Source organism: Microcaecilia unicolor, chromosome 8 (assembly GCF_901765095.1).
Source record: "Microcaecilia unicolor chromosome 8, aMicUni1.1, whole genome shotgun sequence".
Classification (NCBI taxonomy): domain Eukaryota; kingdom Metazoa; phylum Chordata; class Amphibia; order Gymnophiona; family Siphonopidae; genus Microcaecilia; species Microcaecilia unicolor.
In genome coordinates this window covers 129,717,612-129,743,277 of record NC_044038.1, presented here as the reverse complement: position 1 = coordinate 129,743,277, position 25,666 = coordinate 129,717,612, and positions in this window count along the sequence as shown.

The window sequence follows — 25,666 nt, the reverse complement described above, 5'->3', positions numbered from 1 at the left end:
GGCTAATTTGTGGTATTGGGAGGGATGCAGCCACTTTTTTTGTTTTAAATGTCCCCCTTACCGTAAGTGCATGAGCTAATCACCACTCATTCATTGCAAGGAGGAGGAACATTTTTCAATAAGTTGTAACTTAGTAGATGATGGCAGACAAAGACCTGTATAGTCTATACAGTCTGCCCAAAAAGATAAACTAATAGCATAAGGTATGACGTGATACTTCATATGTATACCTGATCTTGATTTGTCCTTGCCATTTTCATGGCATAGACCATAGAAGTCTGCCCAGCTCTGTCCTTGTTCTAAACCTTCTGAACTTGTTATTGAAATCCCAGTTCAACCCATTCAAATCTGTCCAGGCACGATCAGGGCACAGACTGTAGAAGTTTGCCCTGCACTGGCTTTGCTTCCCAATTACTGGCGTTTTGCCATCTAATCACTTCTATCCTTCTAAACAGGGGTGGAGGAGTGGCGCTGTATGTAAGAGACAATATCAGAGTGGCTGAAATGTGGGGGACCTGGGGAGAGGAAGAAGCTTTATGGATCGACCTGGAATGAGAAGATGGAACCTGTATGCACACGGGGATTATCTACAGACCTCCGGTACAAATGGAGAAGCTAGACAAGGATCTGGTAGAAGATATTGAAAAGATTGGTATGAAAGGGGAGGTGCTACTGTTGGGAGATTTCAACTTGTCTGATGTGGATTGGAACATCCCGTCTGTGGAATCGGAAAGAAGTAGGGAGATTGTGGATGCCTGTCAAAGTGCCTTGCTCAGACAAATGTTCATGGAACCCATGAGGGAAGGGTCGATGCTGGATCTAGTGCTCACGAATAGATATCCAGGTGGGTGCCCACCTATCTAATAACAATCATCACACTGTATGGTTTGATCTAAGGTCAAAGGCGGAGTGTGGACACACAAAACTCAAAGTACTAAAAGTTCTGACGCAAACATCGAAGCCCCTTAAAATTTACACTCCAGCCCATCCATATCTATTCATCCACGATCAGGGTGCAAACAGTAGAAGTCCGTCCAGCATTGGTTTTACTCTCCAATTACCAGTGTCGCCACCCAATCTCCGCTAAGATTCCACAGATCCATTCCTTCTAAACAGGATTCCTTTGTGTTTATCCCACGCATGTTTGAATTCCAGTACCGTTTTCATTTCCACCACCTCCTGTGGGAGGGCATTCCACGTATCTACCACCCTTTTCGTACGTTATAACAGTTTTCACCCAAGATCACAGAAAGACGGCATTCCTGCAGGCCAATTCCTTCATTTATGTAGATTGTGCCAGACCACTGAATTATACGATCACCATGTCACAGACCTATATAAAAGATTAAGAGGAAGAGGATACCCAAAAAAGGTTTTGAACAAGGCATCTAAACGTGCAAGAAATGCACAACGGCAATGGCTAATACATTCTCAAACACATACACAAGAACAACGAGATCAGATGGTATGCGTTCTGCCTTTTTCGTCGGGAGCACACCAGATTAAAAAAATTATAAAGAGACATTGCCCATTGTTACAACTAAATAATATTCCTACGAACATAAGCTTTATGTTTCCTTTATGTTTATGATTCCTTTATGTTTATCCCACGCATGTTTGAATTCCATTACCGTTTTCATCTCCACCACCTCCCGCGGGAGGGCATTCCAAGTATCCACCACTCTCTCCGTGAAAAAATACTTCCTGACATTTTACTTGAGTCTGCCCCCTTTCAATCTCATTTCATGTCCTCTAGTTCTACTGCCTTCCCATCTATGGAAAAGGTTAATTTGCGGATTAATCATGGGCGTAGACTGGGGGGGCTAGGGGGGGGCAAAGACCCCCCAAACGACGATGACGTGAGACTGGCGCCGCCGCGCCAGTAGTAAAAAAAAACAAAAAACAAGCAGGCACGCGCTCCTCTCCGTCCGCTTGGCTTCCCTGCCCTCTCTGTGTCCTGCCTTCCTCTGATGTCATTTCCTTTCGGGCGGGACGCAGACAGAGAGGGCAGGGAAGCCAAGCGGATGGAAAGGAGCGTGTTTGTCTACCCCCCTCTCTTCCTCCCTCCCTCCGGTGCAGGCAGCAAGCATGCTTCTTCAGTTTTTTTGTGTTCCTGGCAGCGGTAGCGATGTACACGCTGCCTTTGGCTCTGCCCCGAAGCCTCCTCTTCAAGTTCCTGTTCCCGCATAGGTGGGAACAGGAACTTGAAGAGAAGGCTTCCGGGGCAGACCGAAGGCAGTGTGTACATCGCTACCGCTGCCAGGAACACAGAAAAGCTGAAGAAGACTGTTGCCTGTGCCGGAGGGAGGGAGGAAGAGAGGGGGGTAAACGGAGTCACGATCTTGGACCTCGCTTGGGGGGGAGCAGCAGAAGGAAGATGGATGGAACTGGGAGGGGTGGGGAGCAGAGGGAAGATGGATGGGACTGGGAGGGGTGGGGAGCAGAGGGAAGGAGCAGGAGATGGATGGGACTGGGAGAGGAGGGGAGCAGAGGGAAGGAGCAGGAGATGGATGGGACTGGGAGAGGAGGGGAGCAGAGGAAGGAGCAGGAGATGGATGGGACTGGGAGGGGTGAGGAGCAGAGGGAAGGAGCAGGAGATGGATGGGACTGGGAGAGGAGGGGAGCAGAGGGAAGGAGCAAGAGATGGATGGGACTGGGAGGGGTGGGGAGCAGAGGGAAAAACCAGGAGATGGATGGGACTGGGAGGGGTGGGGAGCAGAGGGAAGGACCAGGAGATGGATTGGACTGGAAAAGGAGGTGAGCAGAGGGAAGGAGCAGGAGATGGATGGGACTGGGAGGGGAGCAGAGGGAAGGAGCAAGAGATGGATGGGACTGGGAGGGGTGGGGAGCAGAGGGAAGGAGCAGGAGATGGATTGGACTGGGAGAGGAGGTGAGCAGAGGGAAGGAGCAGGAGATGGATGGGACTGGGAGAGGAGGGGAGCAGAGGGAAGGAGCAGGAGATGGATGGGACTGGGAGGGGTGGGGAGCAGAAGGAAGGAGCAGGAGATGGATGGGACTGGGAGGGGTGGGGAGCAGAGGGAAGGAGCAGGAGATGGATGGAACTGGGAGGGTGGGGAGCAGAGGGAAGCCTACTGGAAAGAAGACACTGCATAAAACAAGACACTGGGACCAAAGCGAATAGAAAAACTAAATGATCAGACAACAAAGGTAGAAAAAAGTATTTTATTCAGAATTTATTAATTGAAATATGTCAGCTTTGTGAAATGTGCATCTGTGATATTTTGCCTGTAAATTTCAATTCCATCCTCCATATTAGCATGCAAATGAATATGCTAATATGCTCCGCCCATCCTTTGCCCCCCCCCCCCCCCCCAAATGAAACAGTCAAACTATGCCTATGATTCTCCTATTGCTGGAACCTACAGGGTGAGGCAAAAAAAAAGGCAACCCCTACAGTTTTTTTTGTAGTTTTTTCAACAATTGCTTTGAATTTCAACGAGAAATTTTATGAACTTAGGGCCCTGTTTACAAAGGCACGCTAGTGTTTTTAGCACATGCTAAAAATTATCATGCGCTAACCATGTAGACATCCATAGGAATATTATGGGCATCTACACGGTTAGCATAGGTTTTTAGCATGGGGGCCCCTAAATCTCTGGTGCAACAGTCTCCATTGCTTCCTCCTCTGGCTCTGCTTTCCCCAGATAAGCAGCCCCCACCTTTTCTCTAATGCTTATATCTGGGCTTACAGGGCCACTGAACTTCTGCTCTCTTAACTCTGATGTTAGGACATAAGAACATAAAAGCTGCCACACTGGGTCAGACCATCACCCACTATAATATCCGAAACACTCCTATGGAAATAGGATACACCACCAAGGCCAGTATCCTGTTTCCATCTGGCAGGAGCCCAAAGAGTAGACAAATTCTATAGGTTTCATCCCCAGGGCCCCATTGGATAGATAACTTACTGTTATTGAGGGGAGATGTACCGGACCAGTAGTTCTGGATTCTATATCTTCACCCTGAGAACCCTTCTTGGTCACTGTGTACTGACTCTCTAATATGTTTATGTTCAGTGGCGTAGCAAGGGCGGGGCGGTCTGCCCCGGGTGTCATCGGGTGGGGGGGGGTGCTCCACTCCCGCTGCTCCGCCTTTAACATATTTTTTTCAAAGCGCCGGAGAGTGGCAGGCAGCGCGCCTCGCGTCTGCCCTGCTAGTAAAGAAGATCTCGCTGACGTCGTCATCCTTCCCTGAGTCCCGCCCGCCCTCGCGGTAATAGGAAGTTGCCTCAGAGGGGGGCGGGACTCAATGTGGGACGGGCGACGATGTCAGCGAGATCTTCTTTACTAGCAGGGCAGGCGCGCTGCCTGCCACTCTCCTGGCGCTTTGAAAAAAAAATGTTAAAGGCAGGACAGGGTAGGAGCAGCAGGAGAACGGATCTCGGGGGGGGGGGGACTCAGAGGGGAGAAGGGGATTGGGGAGGGGTGGGGGACCTCAGAGGGGTGCTTAAAGGGGATTAGGGAGGGTGGGGGGAGCTCAGAGAGGGGAGAAGGGGATTGGAGAAGGGTGGGGAGCTCAGAGGGGCGCTTAAAGGGGGTTAGGGAGGGTGGGGGAGCTCAGAGAGGGGAGAAGGGGATTGGGGAAGGGTGGGGGACCTCAGAGGGGTGCTTAAAGGGGGTTAGGGAGGGTGGGGAGCTCAGAGAGGGGAGAAGGGGATTGGGGAGGGGTGGGGGAGCTCAGAGGGGTGCTTAAAGGGGATTAGGGAGGGTGGGAGAGCATCAAGGAGGGGAGAAGGGGATTAGGGAGGGTGGGGGAGCTCAGATGGGTGCTCAGAGAGGGGAGAAGGGGATTGGGGGGAGGGGAGGGGAGTGCTCAGATGGGAGAAGGGGTCTGAAGCTGGAACTGGGGTCTGACATGGGGGCAGGAGGGAAAATGGGTCCATGCCTGGGGCAGGTGGGAGAATGGGTCTGGGGCTGAAAGGGGGGGCTGCAAGGCATGTGGTGGATGAAGGGGACTGGAACTGGGGGCAGAGAGAGAGGGGACAGATCCTGGATGGAAGGGGGGCACGTGAGGGAGGGCAGACCCTGGACGGATGGGAGAGGGAGGGCAGACGGATTGAAGGGGCAGAGAGAAAGGGCAGATGGTGGGTGGAAGGGGAGAGAGAAAGAGGGCAGACTGGGGCAAATGGTGGATGGAAGGGACAGAGATAGAGGGCAGATGTTGATGGAAAGGGGAGAGAGAGATGGCAGACTGGGGCAGATGGTGCATGGAAGGGGCAGAAGTGGATGGAAGGGAGAGAGGGCAGACAGTGGATGGAAGGGGCAGAGAGAGAGCGAAGACAGATGCTGGATAGAAGGAACACAGTGAAAAGATGAGGAAAGCAGAAACCAGAGACAGCGAACTGTAAATATATATTTTTATTTTTTTGCTTTAGGACAAAGTAGTATTGTAGCTGTGTTAATAAATGTTTATAATAGAACAAGTAAATAAGGTAATCTTTTTATTGGACTAATTTTAATACATTTTACTTTCGGAGAACAAAACCCCCTTCCTCAGGTCAGGATAGGACACTGTAACAGTACTATACTGAATTGACCTGAGGAAGGAGGTTTTGGCCTCTGAAAGCTAAATGTATTAGTCCAATAAAATGATATTATTTGTTTTATTTCTATTTGTTAATTTGTAAAGTGGTGATTGGTATTTGTTAGTTTTTTCAAATTTACATCTGCTGTCTTTATATTTTGCACAGTACTAGAGGACATTTTCTGTTTCTGTGGTGTTGCATTGTATGCAGAGTCTGGCATTGGGGGTTCAGTTTAATTTTTGTCTAAATAGAAAGTTTATGATTACTTATTCTATAGTGGATTAGGGTGTATCTGTATTTGTGAAAAAGACATGGCTTTCGGTTGGCATTGACTGTGCAGGATCGACGATCTGTACTAATCTGTCTGTTTTTGTTTTACAATAGGTGAATTGATGTTCTAGTGCTCACTGTAGTGTTTAAGATGCTTTCCTTTTCCTTGTGTGACTCGTACAAATTACTGCTTATGGTATGGTAGAATTGCTCTATAGGTCCTGAGTGTTTTGTATTCTCGGTATGCCTAGTACTGGATTTCGGGGGGGGGGGGGGGTGTTAAAAAATGACCGGCCCCGGGTGTCAACTACCCTAGCTACGCCACTGTTTATGTTTACTCAAATAGGGAGTGATCAGTTGTGATCCAGTCCTGGTTTTCTAACATCCATTCCAATGTCTTCCCACATAACACAAAGCAGCAGAGAGGTGGTCAGGATTAGGGTTGAAAGCTGGGACCAAATTAGAATCTTAGCATGTCATTTGGTTGGCAGACCTGAAAGAAATGATTTACAGTATCACATTTCTCAATGTTATAGACTATTTCCTTTCTCAGCAGGCAGCTTACAAGTCATTTATTTCTAAGATTTCAACCGTTTCCATATCAATTATTGCCCCAAAGCAATTAATCTGCAACATTCTCTCTCCAGTGCCTGACATTCAGATGTTCTGCTTATGAAATATTTTACGAATCTTGCTTCTCGTTTGTCTAGCACATATAAAATCATCTTGTAAACAGCATAGAAAAATACCTGATGCATTTAAGTAAATGTGCAACGTACAATAATTATTTTGATTAATCCAGTATGCCTCATCTGATGACGAAATCTATCCATGGTTTAGCTGCACTGCTCTTTCCTTTTGGTGAGATTAAATTATGGATAAAAGTTGGCAAACTTAGACTTCTAGAGAAAAGAAAGAAAGAAGGAAGTACAGTTCAAAAGCAAAATGCAGCCATGTTACAGCAGATGACATTCTGTGCCAAACGTATGCACGAGTGTCTCTTCTATGCCCTCCCCCCCCAAGCAGATCAGAGGCTAACGAGCCTGAAGGTTTTCTAAGACAACAGTTTCATAAGAAATTAGACCTATACAAACGGAAAGAGAGCAGCTGCACACTCTAAAGATAGATGTTATATTTTGCCAGTTATATCATTTGTGTTACATTCAAAAATTAGTGAGTCAGTCCTGTGTGCATTCAAGGTTGAATCTGAATCTCAAAGTGACACAGCTTGTATCTCATTATCTTTGTTTTGTCTAAGTATAATGATCTATAGAATATATTTTTAAAAAGATAAAGTGTCTACTGGATAATTATATAACCTGTGTGTCCTCCATGAACTAGAATGAAAAAAAAAAGGATTTGATTGTGTAGCCACTCACAAAGATGACTTGAGTGAGAACAAAGGGTGCCTGAGCTCATGGACCTGCCAAACATGGCAGAGAATGTTATGTGGTTTGGTAAAAAAGTGCAGGCAGGAAAGAAGCAGTGAAGACATAAGGCGATAATTCTATAAGCCACGAATGCACAGTTATGCACTCCTAAATGTATACAATAAGAACACTTGTATACTTAGCAACAGAAATGCCAATGAAGCGCCTAACCGCTATTGTACAATGGCGCATGTAACGCAAGAGGGTGTGTATGTGGACAGAGAATGGGTGAGGCTCCTACTTACACACATAACTCGCAGATTCATTCTGTAAGGGAGTTTAAACCCTGTGGTTCAACAGTTTGCAAGAAAATGTCCATTATTGTTTCTTTTGGCATAGAAGCCTAATAAATGGCCATTAGAATCCTTACTACTTGCCCTTACTACCTGCAAAATAGGTGACAGTAAGGGCTCGCATGCTAATTTGTTTTTCCATTTTCTAGAGAACAGACATCTTGCTGTTTGTCTTGGAAAGTGATTTTTAGAAAGCACAGTTGTGTATTCCCTGGCGTGCTGCAGTTCCCACCAAGATTAACACTAGCAACGGACATATTCTACAGTACATCACAAAGCAGAATTCCTTTGAGATCACACAGAAAACCCCAGGAGATTCCTGAGGCAGGCCAGATAGGTCGAAACATGACCGTGTTGAGTCTTGGTTGTTGAACAATAAACATTTAGATCCTTTGGAGCATTGTCCGTGTATTTTTTTTAGTCACCTTTTCTGTTTTTTGCATATCTTCAAGTCTGCGAGGGCTTTGTTCTTCTGTTTTAATGGCCACACACTAACGGCAAAATAAGCACGTGGCCATTAATACAGAAAATAGGAAATTCTGCCATTTTATCCCAGCCTTAGCGCACAGGAAAGGCCCAGGTAAGGGCATGCTAAGGCCACTTTTTACAACTGCTTGGTAAGAAGGACCCATAGACTTATTCAGAAATATTTACCACTTTCAACTCCACTCCCAGCCTCAGCCTCGCACCTTTTTGATTTCATCATTTCACTGGCTTTAAAAACTAATTATTAATCACTGAAAGGACAATTAATCTCTCTCTCTCTCTGTTTCAATATGGTGGAAATGGATATGTTTATGCCAAAAATATGAATGCATATTAGACGTCAAATATCCAACTCAAAACAATTAGAGTAAGAAATGGAAGAAACTAGATTATTACATGTCTTTATATGTCAATTCCATTTATTTTAAATTTGCATTATAGTTGTACACAAGATCATCTTTCTTATTATTCCAATCTTTTTGTCTTGTTGCACCTGTTACTTCTTATTGCATTCACTGCTGTACTTCATTTGATAAAATAAAAAAAAAGATTTGAACACAGAGAAGCACTTATAAATACTAAGCTGATAATTTTTTTAAATGCACAGAGAATTTATATATTCAGTGGCCACCAGTGAACAAATAACGTCTGGCAAATATTGGACTGAAAACAGTCTTTACTAGGGGATTGTCACATCCTTCGCTCCCTCCGGCTGCTCCTCTGCGTGAAGCAAGGGCCGGGAGGAAGGACCCGCAGCCAGAGAGGACTTACCCGACGGTTTCCCGGATGGACGCCTGTCTCGAGTGCAGTCGGGGCTGAGCCAGTGTCCCTTGCGGCGATGGTCAGCCATTCTGAGGCCGCGGCTGAGAGCCAGGACCCGTCGCAGCGGTGGCCGCCTTGTCTGGGGCCGGGCCCGTAGGCCGGCGATCGCGGCTTCCGAGCTATCAGTCACTGGCTGCGGAGTCCGCGCTTGCACCAGCTGGGAAGATGGCGCCGAGACGCGATGGCCGGCGTCTTCTCCACGTTCGGGCGTGGGAACCCGCGGCTCCGCATCAGAGGAACCAGATTGGGATGCCGGTACTGTAGTCCCGCCTGGGAGGCCGGAAGGAACCAACCAGAGGGATTTCTTCAGTAGCCGAGTTCCGATTGGCCGGCCATGTCGGCTGGGGCTGGGTGGTTGAATGCTGACAGTATTTAAGGAGCAGGGCTGGAACAGGACGTTGCTTCAGGTTCTGTTTCCCGAGGCCAGTCTTCATGTGTTCCTGTTCTCTGTGCATTCCCTTGCTCTCCTGGTTTGACCTTTGGACTGTTTTTGGACGACTCTGATAGCCGCCTGCCTTGACCTGTTGCCTGTTTCTGGACTTCTCTGATTTCCACTTGCCCTCCCCGCTCCCGGTTCAGGTGCTGGGTCAGTCCGTCAATCCCGTGGTTCCAGAAGTCCCGTTGGCCGCCTGCAGCTGGGGGCTCAACCCCCAGTGAACAGCGGTCGCTGAGGGTGAAGACTTGGGGTTGCACGGCTGTCCTCTGAGGTCCTTCGGGGCCTTGCGGGACCTAAGGGCTCACCCTCTTCCCAGATAAGACAGGGATAAATTAAGTAGGCAACCCCCCCTGTTTACTAAGTTGTGCTAGCAGCTGCCATGCAGCAATGCCAACACAGCCCACTCAAAGTGAATGGCCTGTGTCAGCATTAGCGCATGGAAGCCACTAGCGAGGCTTAGTAAACGGGGTGTGATGAAACACCTAGCCACCTGCCTGGGGTTACCCCGTGGCCACTTAGAGGGTCTATCCCCAGCACAGTTCAGGTCTGCCTGCACCTGCCACTTGTGCTCTACACTAGCACACTTCTCCCACTGACACAACCGCCTCAAATTATCACCAATGATTTCTAGGTTACTGGAAGCCTCACTCCCAGTGGTCCCACAGTGCCCAAGAAGCACTCACAGACCCAACACACAAACCACCAGGATTCTTATCAGTCCACACAAACAGAGCCAATAAACTGAAAATTGTTTATTTCTTTAAAAACATTGAACAATGTACAGAAAATGTTAAATCAGCAAACAATAACAGGTAACTGAAATACGGATCAATCTAAACATTTGTTTACTTTCTAAAACATATCTAGGGAGATCAAGAATATGCTGCTCACAGATTATCAAACATAACTGATCACAGGGCCTCTCTGTCTCTCTCTTCTCCTGGGCTAAGACTGGGGAAAAAACAGTAAAATCCAAATGAAAATGAACTCCTGGGCCAATCAGAGCCCAGAACAACAATCTTTGAAAGTATACTGCAGACTGCCTTTCTAAAAGGCTTAAACAAAGAAAACAGCCTTGGTTTTGCAGCAGCTTCAAAACATAAACATGCACTACTTGCTGGCCAAACTAGCAAAATAGACATCAGGAACTACCCAGTACATTTTACAGGCTTAACACAAACTAGTCTGTCACAGGGGGAAAAACCTGTTATCTTCATAGCTTAAAATAAAGGATAAAACCTGTCAGAAAGTGTGTTGATATCCTCTCTTCCTCTTCAAGGCAGTAGACTTCTTTTTTTTATGCTGATACAATGAATTCCTGATCAGGCTGGCAGGATTTCTCCTATATCCCAGTATATCCCAAATCCTTACTCTTCTTCATTTGTCTAGACTCTTTGAATCCACTTGGGTTATTTGGATAGACAAATTCCCCAGACCCTCTCTTTTGACTTTGGCTCCCTGAGCTATCAGGGGTAGTGGGACAAACCCTCAAAAAGTCTCAAAATTTTAGCTCTTGGGTTTTTCACTCTGCAGTCATTTTTAGTAGTCCAGCTACTCTGACTTTGAATGCTAACCCTACTGAGGCAGCTTTTCAAAGTTTGTTTTCCAATCTCCTTGGGAGCCCAGACTTAGATTGTAAGCTCTCTGGTGACAGGGAAATATCTATACAAGCACTTATGAACACTAATCAATCATGAGCTTATCAAGACTGTTATAGTATTTTACTTTTGCAAGGAGAAAACCCTCAGAAACCTATTGTATTTGCATAAATCCTAGGTTTACAATGGAAGGACTTGTATGCCGTTGTTAAGTTTCTATCATTGGGAAAAACTCCTTGTGTTTGTTTTATTGCTTTTCAACGTGTTAGACTCAAAGTGTCTCTCAAACCGTCTGTATGTGCATCATAAATTTTGATTACACTCTATGCAATAGCGCCAGGACAAAAAACAACTACACTTAGCTTAAAGTCCGACAGGGCTGCTGTTTCACCCCTTGTGGCTTCTTCAGGAATGTACATTGTTGGATATGGCTTAGAGAGGTCTATAAAGAACAATTACTGAAAGTAAGTGAGCCAGCGTTAGAGAGAGAAAGCTTAGTTAAAGAAATGATGTGTGATCAACTTGATTTTGTTCTTTATAGACCTCTATAAGCCATATCCAACAAAAAATTCAGCCCTCTTCTTGGCATCATTCCCTTTGAGACTGTGATAAATAAAACTGAATAGGCCAGTTTTAATGAGGAGTTTTCACCATCTTGATATGTGTTTAATTCCCCCGTCTTATAGACCTCTTTCTGACTCCTTCCCACAGGGGACTAAAGGTACTTATTTCATATATTAGGTTCTGTATAGTTTCTCTAACCTCCATTGTCACCCAATCATAAGGGAGTGGCATTAGGAGCCGTAATTGAAAACTAATTCCCATAACTACTGCTTTCTGTCCAAAACTGAGTATCACTTGTATGTGATCTACCTTAGGCTAAATGTTAGGTAAAGAGAAGATAGAATCAATAAAAATAGAGACAGAGATAGGTTTAAATAGATAGGTACATTTTATTCCTTACCCAAAGACAAGTCTTTAAGTTGATACAAATACAGACATCAGATTCTGGGTTTATCTGCACAGCGCCCTGCCGTCTGAGAGAAGCGTTGGGGAGGAATCCGAAACTAAGGCAAAATCTCCCCTCTTTTATACACAAACCTCTCCATAGAAGTACATGGTGAGAAACCTTGCTCCTAATCTTTCTCACTTTCTGAGATCATACTTTCCCACGCGTCTTATCAGCATGTTTTGGGAACAAGTTGTTTTGTTTTTTCTCATCGTGCGGTTTGAGATAACAGTTTCACATCTCCCTGTTGCAATACTTTTCACACCATCTTATGAACTCTGTATCATCTTATACAAAAACTATAAGCCCCATTTTATTCATCTGATCCATCATTCTTTCATTACAGGTGCTGTATTTGATTTAAAAATTGTACCAATTTGTGGCAGGACTCATTGTTCAGACCTGCTTTTTGCAGATTCTCAAATATTAAATCATTTACTTGTTGTTTGGCCTACTCAGTACTTTTTCAGTTGTTTTAGGCTGCATAGCTTTGGCCATCACTATTCCAGTGGTAGCCTTAAAGCCAGGCCATATATTAACATATGGAAAAGCAGCCTAGTGCACGTATTTCAAAATGTTCCTTGTGCTCTCACTCAATAAAGTTTCATATTATCTGTGGGGGAAGCATCTTTTCTAAGGATATGCATAAAATAATTTAATAATTTAATAAAATAATTGTTTAGGGCTTTCCTGTCATAGGACCAGTAGCTTGTATCAGATAAATATCCTCAGCAGATTCAGCTGCCAATGTCTCAGTTACAGATTATTTCTCCCAGAAATGCATAACACATACTTCCAAGCAATTCCACACTTATTTTATTATTATTATTTATTACATTTGTACCCCGCGCTTTCCCACACCTGGCAGGCTCAATGCGGTTTACATTGTAACAATATAATTAATTACAAATTCGTAATAAGAATATACAGTTTGTGGTAAACGCAAAAACTAATGGGGTTAACGGAAAGTAAATTAAACATAGGAGGAATTGGGTTCAGAAGGAAATAAGCATTAGGAGGTAGGCGTAGAAAGATGTAAAAGGTTGGATATCAAGAAGGATTATCAAGGGATGGGTATCAAGAAGGATAATGGGAACATGGTCAGAATATGACTATTGTCAATAAGAATCAGATTGGCAGGTTTTGGTCAGGTTGGATCATTAGGATAGGCTGTCTTGAAGAGATGGGTTTTCAGTGCTTTTCTGAAGGGCAAAAGGCCATTAATGGTCAGTGTTGCCAGGTGGGCGGTTTTACCGCCCAATTGGGCGGTTTTCCGCGACCCGCCGCGGGAAATTTTTGCCCGCGGCGGGTCGCGGTTTTTTGGGCTTCTTTTTTTTCTTTTCCACGGTTTTTCGGGCGGTTTTTTTGGCCGCGGGGGCGGGGTTAGTGACGTTTTGGGCGGGGTTAGTGACGTTTTGGGCGGGGGCCGATGACGGGGAGGCGGGGCTGATGATGGGGAGGCGGGGCCGGTGACGGCGGGGGCGGGGTTGATTACGGCGGGGGCGGGGGTGATGACGCGGGGGTGGGGGTGTCAGCGGCGGGGTTTGAGTTTGGGCGGGTTTTGGGCTGTTTTTACGCTGGATTGGGTGGGAAAAAAATTTTCCACCTGGCAACACTGTTAATGGTGCAGATAGATCTGGGTAAGACATTCCAAAACTGGCTACCTAGAAATGAAAAGTTGGATGCGTAAAAGGATTTGTATCTTATTCATTTGCAGTTGGGGAGGTGTAGATTGAGGTAAATATGGGAAGACGTAAAACTGTTCCTGGTAGGAAGGTCAATAAGGTGGTTCATGTAGGTGGGGGCTTCTCCGTGTAAAATCCTGTAGATCATTTTAATTTGTAAATGATTTGATTCTGAGACTGGGTTGTCACTGAATTAGGTCTCATTAACTTGGGGCAATTAAAATGCTTCACGCAGGTGTTTGTGGGATTGATGGTCTTAAAGCAGTTTTCATGTACATAAAATTAAATGTTTTTATTTTGTTAACCCCTGCCTAGTCATATTTTTGTCTGCTGTACATTTCTAAGCATTTTAGTTTGCTATCAATTGCAGAGGGTCTTCAGTCTTTTAATTCAGGGTCTGTCATTGGATAGAATGTTTTCCACCCAGGTGGAAACAGGAAGTTACATCAGAGGGAGGTGGAGTAGGTAGAGGGACAGCACCAAGGCAGCTGCAGGCAATGTATCAGAATTTATGGAGTGCTGGTGACCCCCTATGAACAGAAACATGATATAAGGTAGATGGGAAAAGTGAGAGGAAGGGAGGGAGACCTCAGATTGAGATACGAGAAGAGAGCCCCCCCCCCCCCCCCACACACACACACACCCCACCCCAGCCCTGGACATATGAATTAAAGTGATCTACAGTAAGTCTTCATTTAAGGGAAAGGGGAAGAGGAAGAGGATGGGATTTGATATATTGCCTTTTTGGTTACAATCAAAGTAGTTACATATCATATATAGGCACTTATATTGTACCTAGGGCAATGGAGGGTTAAGTGACTTGCCCAGAGTTATAAGGAGCTGCAGTGGGAACTGAACCCATTTGCCCTGGATCTCAGGCTGCTGCAGTAACCATTAGGCTACTGCTCCATAACTTAAGTTTACTGAGTGTAAAATACACTCCAAAATCAGGGAAAAGTAACTCTAATGGGTTCTAGGCAAGCACTTTGTGCCATCTCCCTAACATTATGATAATCAGATCACCCTCCTCATTTCCTACACCATAATAGCATAATTACTTTATCAACCCGTCAAAGCCAGCCCAAGTTTATCCAACACCCTAGGAGAACATTCAGGTATGTGCCCCACCACTCTGCCCTACACTAGGGGAGGCTTAAGGTCGTACCCTCCCCTTTGTAGTCCAGTATCTCTCCTGCCCTTCTTTCTCATTGCACTCGGAGTCCTCCAAATAGTCCAGCCTCTCCCCTTGCCCTCCAACCCTCCCCCATTGTCCAGCATTTACTCTTGCCCTCAAATCCTCCCTAGTCCAGCAAATAGTCCCCCAAATAGTCCAGCATCTCCCCTTCCCTTCCTTTCCCTGCTCCCTAGTCCAGCGTCTGCCTTTCCTTGCCCTCTAGTCTACTGTCTCCCCTTCTCTTCCCCTTGGTCCAGCATTTCCCCTTTTCTATCCTCCATGTCCACCGTTAGTTTCTGCCTCTAATGATTCCTCCTTTCAGGCCTGTACTCCTCCTGCCACCACTTTATCTCTACTAGGGCCAAAGGCACTAACGGATTCAGTGCCCGCTAAGAGTCTTTAACTACAGGCCCACCCTTGAGTGCTGCCACATCCCACTTCTCTTCTGACAGTACTTCCTTCCAGAGGGGGACACGATAAGGCAGTACTGGAGCACAGGTCTGTGGTTAAACAGCTCATGCTAGCACTGAATCCATTTGTCCCTTCAGCTCCGGAAAGAGGGAGAGAGGCAGTGGTAGTACTAGTAGCAGGAAAGGGAAAGGAGGGAGCACACATGCTGCACTCCTGCCACTCTACCACCCCCCCCCCCCCCCAAATGTTGCCTACCTGGGTGGATACCTAGTCTGCCTACTGGTAGTGGCAGCTGTGCATCCCCTGTCTGATGCTTTCCAGCAGGCAAGAAGTACTGCTTCCTAGCTGTTGCTGCCTCCTCTGCTGGCTTTCTTCAGTTGAAACTGTGTGGTGATGATGAATCTCATGACACTATGGGGCTCCACACAGTTGTGAGTGCAGATGAAAGCTGACAAAAAAGGAGGCAACAGAAGTGTAGGAGTAAAACCAGCAGTATGAAGCACTATGTACAACCCTGTATGTACCTATATGGGTTCATAATTAATGTATTTATTTGTGTATTTATTAGGAGTTATTTACCGCCTCTTTGAAGCCAGCATTAATAACCTGATTATAACACACAAACTCCAAGGTTTCATATTTAGAGATTGTTGCTTCATGAAGCTGCAACCTTGCTAATAGAGCAGGAGGTTCCCAATGTTCCAGGACAACAAGGTTGTTAACAGAATTGATGTCATGGCAAGGACAGCCAAGGACTCTTGGAGATGCTGTGACTGGAAAAGCTGTACATTGTTTATGAAACACTGGCTCTTCGTCAAGGTGCCCCTGAACATGGTGCCAGTGAGATAATCATGCAACCCTTAAAGTCACAACAATGGGATATAACAATTTTCTGTGTATGTCAATCACAAGGTCATAAAGTGCATCAGCAGTACAGCTACAGCTTGGGATTTCTCTATAAAAGGGGCTCTTATCAGGGGCTGCTGTGTCAACATCCCACCTATTGGAGCAGATCTGCATTGGACCAGACTGACCATCTGAGGGACACTCTGACATCTGGAGGCCTGCATCAGGTTGTATGTGTGCTCTGTGAGTCAGAGTGACTCTTTGTACTTCAGAGTCTAATTAGGGATTTATGTGCATTTAGTCAAAGTTATTTCTGTAATGAGATTGGCTTTGTCTTCATTCCTGCCTTTGTTGCTATTGTAAATCAAATAATTGCCCTATTTGTATAATACTTGGGTGTGGAATTAGTTCCTTCTATTATTTTGGCTTGGATCTAAGGATAAGGGGAATACATTTGCTCTTGACACTTCACTCACCTACTGTCTCCTTCTACCTGCTGGAAGTCAATATGCAAGAAGTGAGGAGGATAAGTAGAAAACTTTCTAGGGTGTAGACATAGGAACCAACTTTTCAAAACAACTGGGGTGCTATACCCAAAATCACCCCTCCCTGGACACAAAGAATTTGCTCAATATTGGGGGTGCTCAAGCACCCACAGTGCTGGCTCCCGTGGGTGAAGGTGACACTCTCTTTTCTCTTTGATGGCACACCTGATTGGGGACCGCTGAAATAGCATATCTGACAGTGGCGTGCTTAGTTTGCTAATGCCTTACACAGATGAAATGTACCCTGCACTGAAACAGAATCTAACATAAGCTCATTTGTTTATATTGCTCCCTCTAAAAAGTTGTATCAACTACAGAGTCAATCTACAGAGTAACCCACCACAACCTCTTATGTTTATCTGTTTCTGAAGACAGTTAGGATCTTGTTTAGATGAAGACTTGACGAGGCAGGCCTACTTTAATCACTAGGATGGAGACCGCTACCAGCAGCACTGAATGCTGCAGACTAATCCACATCTTAGAAAAGAAGGCAAGTATCTGGCGAGTCTGACTGCTTCTTTGGGGGAGGGGTTGGGGAGGAGCGGGAGTCTTCGGGACAGAGGGAGAGATTGGAACGAAGGAGGGAGGAAGGAGCAAGGAGTGGGACTGAGGGAGAGAGCCTGCTCTATCCCCCACTGTCATTCTTTATCATTGGTAGCATTTTTATTTGATCTCACTTATAAACATGCCAGCTTGTGTAGCATGAGGATGTACATAGAGGAAGTATTGGTTTTATCGGTTAGAGTACGTAATTTGTTCTAAATTTTAATTCATTGTGTCATTTGGAGGTGCTGGCTATAGGGACTCCCTGTATTTATGCAGAGATGTTTTCACTTAATAAAAGGCCTCCGAAACAGACATCATGTTATGAGAATCAGATGCTTAACAATCAGGCTTACTATTTATGAGTATAATTTTAAGAAATATTAACTAGGTTGAAGGAGCCTACATCAAAAGAAAAAGATGGCATTTGGGAACTTGCTCCTTTTGTTTTGTGGATTTTTTTCGTCTTGTAGATTGCAGTCATATATTATAAAAATTCACTTGCCTTTTTTATTACTAGTATTTCACAGAGAGGTATTGAATAATGAGGGGAGGGCTTCCTTCATGCAGAAGGTCTGTCGAGTCAGTCTAAATGTACCAACATTGTCCAGTTCAGCACACTATTAGCCGCCAAGTTCATACAAAGTTAATTATGTTCAATGGAAAATAAATCTGTTGGCTCAAGCTGCTTGCTTCCATCACTGTTTCATTACTGCGATCAAGTATTATATATGAAGGGCTCTTGCTTTAAACTTAGTTTTGTTTATCCAGTCCTTACATGCACATGGTTTTGCTTTTTAAACCTAAAGGTGAAGACTAAGGGTTGGTTAAACAATGAGGTATAAACTATGCCATTTCTGATTTTACTTGTTTTGGACTGCTTTGGGTCCTGCTCTGTACATCTGCTGTCTGGAATTTTGGAAGATGGAAATGAGAAAATAAAAATTTGTTTTGGATGTACGCTGTAGAAGTTATGGATGTAAGCCCCGCCTCTGACCATGCCCCCTTTAGCCTCTCCAAACAGCTAGGCCACCGACCGCCTATGAACTCACAAATCTGACAGGTGATGAGATGCCATGGAGGGTAGATGAGGGCAAAGAGGGTGAGAACAGAGGATGGGAATGGGGGACTACTGAATTGGGTGAAAGATGGGGGAGGAATTTAGGAGACTGGGTAAGGGAGAGATAGCGGGGGAAAGGGAGTGCTGGAGAGGAAATGAGAGGGAGATGGTCAAAGCCAGTAGGTAGATGGATACTAAAGAGTGAGAGAAAAGTGGGGGGGGGGGGGGGCGGAGCGTAAAATGAAAGATCAGTGCCAGACAGATGCAGAGAAGGACAGGAAGAAGACAAGAGAAGAGCAAAGAAATGGAAAAGCCAACCTGGAAAAGAATTTAGGAGAAGACTGACACATGGAAAGTGGACAAGAGAGTGGAACCAGCACAACTAGAAAAATAGAATGCTCAGACCACAAAGGTAGAAAAGAAAACATTCTTTTTATTTAATGCTGTTTAAGGACTAAGATGTGCCTGCTTTGTGAAATGTACATTTTTTTTTTCTATTGTATTTTGCAGAGTACAGGAGAAAATACATTTCTGTTTCTTTTTTTACCAGTATTTGCACTGCTTACAGAGTCTGGCTTTCTTGATGAAATCTATATTTCAGTTTTTGTGGGCATGTTTTTTGTGGTTCCCTATTTTGTATCACATGAGGGACTGTCGGTGTTCTGCATATGTGACTGAGGTGACGGATTCTGCTAGCATGTAGTGTTTCTGTAGGAATGTGTAACAGTCCAGCTTGTTCCAGTTTTCCAGTAGCAGGTATATTGGTGCTTTAGGGTCCAGTGTAATATTTATAGCACTGTCTTTTCATAGGTGGGTTAGGGCTGTTGTGTGTTAAGTTTTCTGTATAGGTTTTGAGTGTCTTTTTGTAGGATTTTGTGCTATTTCATAAAGTGTCTGGCCCTATTGTTTTTGATATGCTGGCATCATATTCAGCATTTTAGTCTGGTGTGTGTTGTTTGTTGTTGTTTTTTTTTTAAATAGCCATAATGAATATGTATGAGATGTGCAAATGTGCAAAGCCACACCCTTTGCCTCCCCAATTGAAAAAGTCAAACTACGCCCATGTCTGGTGCCTATTTTACAAAAGTCTGCTCCCCCAAACATCAAAACCTAGGTACACCTCTGCGTATTGGCTATCCTGTTCCTTTGCAGAACAAATTACCCAGCAGTTTACGTCTTTTGTCTTCTGTGATTGAATTTAAGAGGAGGTAGAGTATGGGGATAAGAGTCAGTATGGAATGTTGTCTATTTTATGTTTGGTTTTTGTAATGTTATTGTGAATGTTTTTATTGGTACCCAGTTAATAGGTGGGCTAAAAATGGAATAAATAAATATTTCTTAAGGTGTTCTTTTACCAAACTCTAGTAAAAAGTGGTATTAGTGTGTCCTTATGCAGGTCATTCCCAAGTGCTAAAACACTCTTACCACAGGGGTAACATAGCCGATTCTTCCATTTGCAGTATTAATGGACATGTGCTAACTTTAGCATTCATGTATGATCTCCTACCACCAGCTATTTTGTAGGCTTTAAAGGTTCACGTGCTAATCAATCAGCATATGGCAATGTAGCTTACTCTCTTCCCCCAGCAGTAGGGCAGGTGGAGGAGTATCCTAGTGGTTAGTGCTGTGGACTTTGATCCTGGGGAACTAGGTTCAATTCCCACTGCAGCTCCTTGAGACTCTGGGCAAGTCACTTAACCCTCCATTGCCCCAAGTACAAATAAGTACCTGTACATAATATATAAAACCACTTTGATTGTAAACACAGACAGTATATCAAATCCCATCCCCTTTCCCCTTACTGTGGAAAGTGTGCAGTAGTGCTTACCACAGCTTAGTAAAAGGATCCCTAAGTGTTTTATTTACCTGGTTTTTTTTTTTTTTTTGCTTAATCTACCGCTTCCAGCAATCACCATTTTTTTGGGGGGGTTGGGGGAAGGGGGGGTTGTATTTTTTTTTCTACTAGCTGTGGCTCAATAAAATTCTACTTTGTTGCTGAAGAGTGCCTGCAAAGTGCTGAATGCTGATTATCTCAATGGTTCCAGGAGACAAGGTAGGGCACAGAGAATTGGTCTGAGGGGTATAATCCAGGGAAGAACATCACACAGAAAAAAATCTAACCCATGGTTCACCGAAGAGCTGAAAAAGCTTAAAACACAAGTCAGGAAACTAGAACGTGCATGGAACAAAAAAAGAGATGAACAAACACTAAATGCCTGGAAACTACTCCGGAGGAAATACAAATATACCATAAAACAAACTAAAAGACTACACTACAAGACAATGATAGGACCAAACTACAAAGACACACACAAACTCTTCTACCTCGTGAACAAACTATTAGACACCACGCCAGTCACAAACAACAGCAAAGATACACCAGACGTTGACAACCTTGCGAAATACTTCAAGGAGAAAATAATAAAATTAAGACTCCAAATACCTACCAGCCCTACTGAATACGCCACACTCCTAGATTGTCTAGACCCAGAAAACGGAATATATCCAGCAGACAGAACCTGGACCGAATTTGAACTACTATCAGAAGACCTCATCTCTGAAACACTTAGAAGATATGCCAAATCCCACTGCAAACTAGACATATGCCCAAATAACCTCATGAAATCAGCTCCTCAACAATTCACAATAGACCTAACAAACCACATAAACTTCATGCTACAAAACGGACTTTTCCCAAAAGAAAAAGGAAAGATTTTACTCACCCCCATACCCAAAGACACAAAGAAAAGCGCGAGGGAAATAACCAACTACAGACCAGTAGCATCCATACCACTAATAACCAAAATAACCGAAGGAATTGTAACTAAACAACTCACAAACTATCTAAACAAATACTCAATACTACATGATGCCCAATCAGGATTCCGATCGAACCACAGCACGGAAACTGTATTAATTACCCTCATGACTAAATTCAAACAAATGATTGCAACCGGCAACAACATACTCCTCCTACAATTTGACATGTCTAGTGCCTTCGACATGGTAGACCACGGAATCCTATTACACATACTTGAACACTTTGGCATAGGAGGAAATGTCCTAAACTGGGTCAAGGGGTTCCTAACCCAACGTTCATACCAAGTCACATCAAATTCAGCCACGTCTGCCGCATGGACACCTGAATGTGGGGTACCACAAAGATCACCTCTCTCACCAACCATCTTCAACCTAATGATGACCCCTTTGGCAAAACTCCTATCAAACCATAACCTAAACCCATATATCTATGCCGATGATGTAACAATATACATCCCTTTCAAACAAGACATCAAAGAAATATTCAATGAAATCAACCAAAGTCTACACATCATGAACACCTGGGCAGATGCATTTCATTTGAAACTAAATGCAGAAAAAACCCAATGCCTGATACTTACCTCCCAATACAACACGAACGAATTCACTGCAATAAATACACCTAACCTAAGCCTTCCAACTTCAGAAACGTTAAAAATCCTTGGAGTTACTATCGACCGACACCTAACACTCGAAACCCATGCAAACAACACAACCAAAAAGATGTTCTACTGCATGTGGAAACTGAAAGGAATAAGACCATTCTTCCCAAGATCCGTCTTCCGCAGCCTAGTACAATCCCTCGTACTCAAGCCACCTGGATTACTGCAACTCACTGTACGCCGGATGCAAAGAGCAAATCTTGAGGAAACTTCAAACAGCCCAGAATACAGCAGCCAGACTCATCTTTGGAATACCAAAATATGAAAGTGCAAAACCCTTACGAGAGAAGTTACACTGGCTTCCACTCAAGGAACGAATCACGTTCAAAGTATGCACATTAGTCCACAAAATTATTCACGGCGAAGCCCCAGCCTACATGTCTGAGTTAATCGACTTACCACCCAGAAACGCTAAGAGATCATCCTGAACCTTCCTCAACCTCCACTTCCCTAACTGCAAGTGCCTGAAATACAAGACGCTGCACGCATCAACCTTTACCTACATGAGCACACAGTACTGGAATGAACTACCGCGGAACCTGAAAACGATCTACGAACAAACCAACTTCCGTAAATCACTACAGACACATCTTTTTGATAAAATCTACGGAAAGAACCACAACACATAAAGCTCACACTCACTGTTCAGTTATACATCAATACATCTACTTATGAATTCTTAACCCTAATCTCACTACACCCATTTACTCACAGAAAAATGTATACCATTTGCTTCATATAACGCCCCTTAATTTCCCGTTGTCTCCTTCCAATGTCTCAATGTTCTTTCAATTGATTTACTCCTTAACGAATTTGATTGTGACTCGTTTAACTCTTCACAATGTAATCCATAACCTGAATTGTAACAAATTGTATTTCCATTATTCATAATGTATTGTAAGCCACACTGAACCCGCAAAAAGGTGGGAAAATGTGGGATACAAATGCAATAAATAAATAAATACATAAAATAAGATAGAGTTATTTGAGCCTCTGGTTCAAGGTCTCCAAGCTTTGGCAGGCCCTTTGTTAGAACCCAATATCTAGGACCTGGAGCACTCAGGAGAAGGGAATTCTCCAGGGCACCTGAAGAGGTAGGGTGTTTCTCCATTGAAGAGTGGCCCTGCTGAGTAAAGAGGGCCCCAGCTTCTTATATGTTGGTAAAAGCACATATTAGACAAAACTCAATGCTCTCCTATCTTTAATAAAGATGTTTACCTGCAAATCAGCATAATCTTCAATATGTAAATTAACATTTGCATAACAACCTAGAACTCTAAAGAGACAAACTCACCAAAACTCAGGTATTAAAAGCCTGATCAGATGGAGGTTGGTAAACTACACCCCAGCCACTAAAACCTACTAAAAGACTCTCACTGCCCACAATCATCCTAAAATGAATTTAACACTGACTTATTTTATTCTTTACTCAAGACCACCACACCCCTCAGATTTCACTGTGTGGTTGATAAACATAGGCTTAACCTGGAGGACAAATCTGATTTAGCAAAATAGAATCTGCATCAGTATACCAGAATTCAACAATACCACATGTTAGCTCTTCCCCTACAATACTATGCACTAAAACTCTCCATTTATTCTTAATAGAATATGCATTCATGTGTAAAACTATCAATCTCCCCCCCCTCTCCTGACCCATAACATCACAAACTCGAGAATGCCAAACCAACTTCTCCTTTTTCACCTACCCCACAGTTTTTCTCATCAATACCCACTCCTATTCTGACCAATAATCATTAGCATCCCTTCCCTCCCCCAACAGACTCACTTCTCAAATACATAATCCCTCATAACAGCAGCAATAGGAACCAATCCTACACCCAAGGACCTCAGAACTCCACCCACAAAGCACCAGCCACTTCAATTCTCAAAGTCCCACCATGTGATCAAGTCCCAGGATACACAATCTTGTAGAGCCACACTAACCAAAACTACCAAGACCCGCAAAGAACATGATCACATATACTCACATCAAGCCAAAGCAGAACCTACAGCTACCAACAGAAACATTCACTCCCTTCCCTCTCTCTCTTTCCTCAAACTCATGTATTTCTTTAGCACAGCTTTTGGGTTACACTAGAGGGGTATTGGATGATAAGTGCGAGGACATGTTGATTCTCTTAATTCTGTTGAGAGATAGCAGCCATTTGGAATTTTGACAATGGTTTTCCTGATGTTTTAATATATTGATACTGATGTCTTGTGCTTTTTTAAATAGATTCTTAACAATGTTCAAAGAGGTGCTTATGCAATGTACCCAATTCCATTTTTCTTCTTTTTTCGAAGACCTCAGTCAAACAGAATAGTGGAGCTGTATGATTTCTTGGCTGCCACTCTCCTATCGTCACTGGTCTTCAGTTTTCTCATTTTTACTTTTGCTTTTCTGTTATCTCAAAACTACTCTAAATTTCTTCAGTAGTCATAAATCAGATATGCCATTTAGCTTATTAAAGGCAGCTTTCAAAAAACTTTTACACAGTTATATCTCAAATGTTGTCACATCTTCTGAATTGAGAACAAAAACTTAATTATAAAGAACAATTTTGGATTTTCACATTGAATACTATTATACCATACGGACTCAATGCAGAGCTAGAGTGGATGATGTTGGTGTAGCCATGCATCCTGACTGGCGATCTCTAACTGAAGCATATAAATCAGTTGTTTGTAAAACGCCACCATCTTGGCCAGACAAGAGAATATATTGCAGCACAGATGGCAGAATTACTCTTTGATAAATATTGTTTCTGAGGACATTGTTGTTTCTCTAAGATGTTTTTTCAGCAAGCGCATCTAACACAGTGTATTTTTTGCAGGGGACGATTCTTGATAAAGCCTTTGGGCGAAACATGGCGCCATGTCGAATAAAAATCCCCTTTGAAAATATTCTTCAGCGAGATAAGTGACAACATTTGAGATATAACTGTGTAAAAACTTTCTTTGAAAGCGCTCTTTAATAAGCTAAATGGCACATTTGATTTATGACTACAGAAGAAATTTAGAGTAGTTTTGAGATAACAGAAAAGTAAAAATTAGAAAACTGAAGACCAGTGAAGATAGGAGAGTGGCAGCCAAGAAATCATACAGCTCCACTACTCCGTTTGACTGAGGTCTTCGAAAAAAGAAAAAAAAATGGAATTGGGTATATTGCATAAGCACCTCTTTGAACATTATTGAGTATCTATCTAATAGCTTATGCCAACACCAGAGCCTTTATCTTTAGTTGTGCTTTTTTAAAACATCTCATTAAGAAACCACTTTGTACATGTATTTGGTAGGGATAGGCTGTCATGTCCAATGATATAGGATGTGTCAATGACATTTTGTGTTTTTTTTGTTTTCCAATACTAGTGCACACTCTTTGCAAAGAGGATGCACCCATAATGACTGTCCCCAAAATGAAAACGAAGACTAAACAAAACAAATCAAACAACACTGCAAACATGAGAAATGAAATGAAATGAAAAAGTTTGGGCTGCTCATCCCTACTATTTGGTTAGGTTGGCTATAAACCAATGAAACAAATTCTGACTCCATGTAAAAGGGATAACTTTGGCCGTATGATGACTTACACAGTCAAGGTTATCTGTATAAGAAATTAAAAAAAGAAAAAAAAACATTTCTGCCATCAGCATCCTATACCAGCCACCCAACTCCTTTAGTTTATTGACCCCAGTATGTTCCCTTCCTTACGGCAAACTTATTTATAAGGACAATCCACTTACAAAAGCAATTTTATTTGATACCAATAATGGTCATGTAAGAAAATGTCACCGTGGAAGATTGACATGGAATCCATAATGAACTAGTAAACAGGGCCCTAAGAATGTTCTAGAGATGAGTAAGATAACTCAAGGACAAAAGCATTAATTGATGAGTCACTCTCTGTGATTATGAGGATGTTCTGTCAGCCTGCTGAGCAGAAAATAAAGCGTAGGATTTATACTTTCAAAATCTTTTTCGATCTTTAAGGGTTTATAAAACAGATACTTAAAGATAGTCATGAT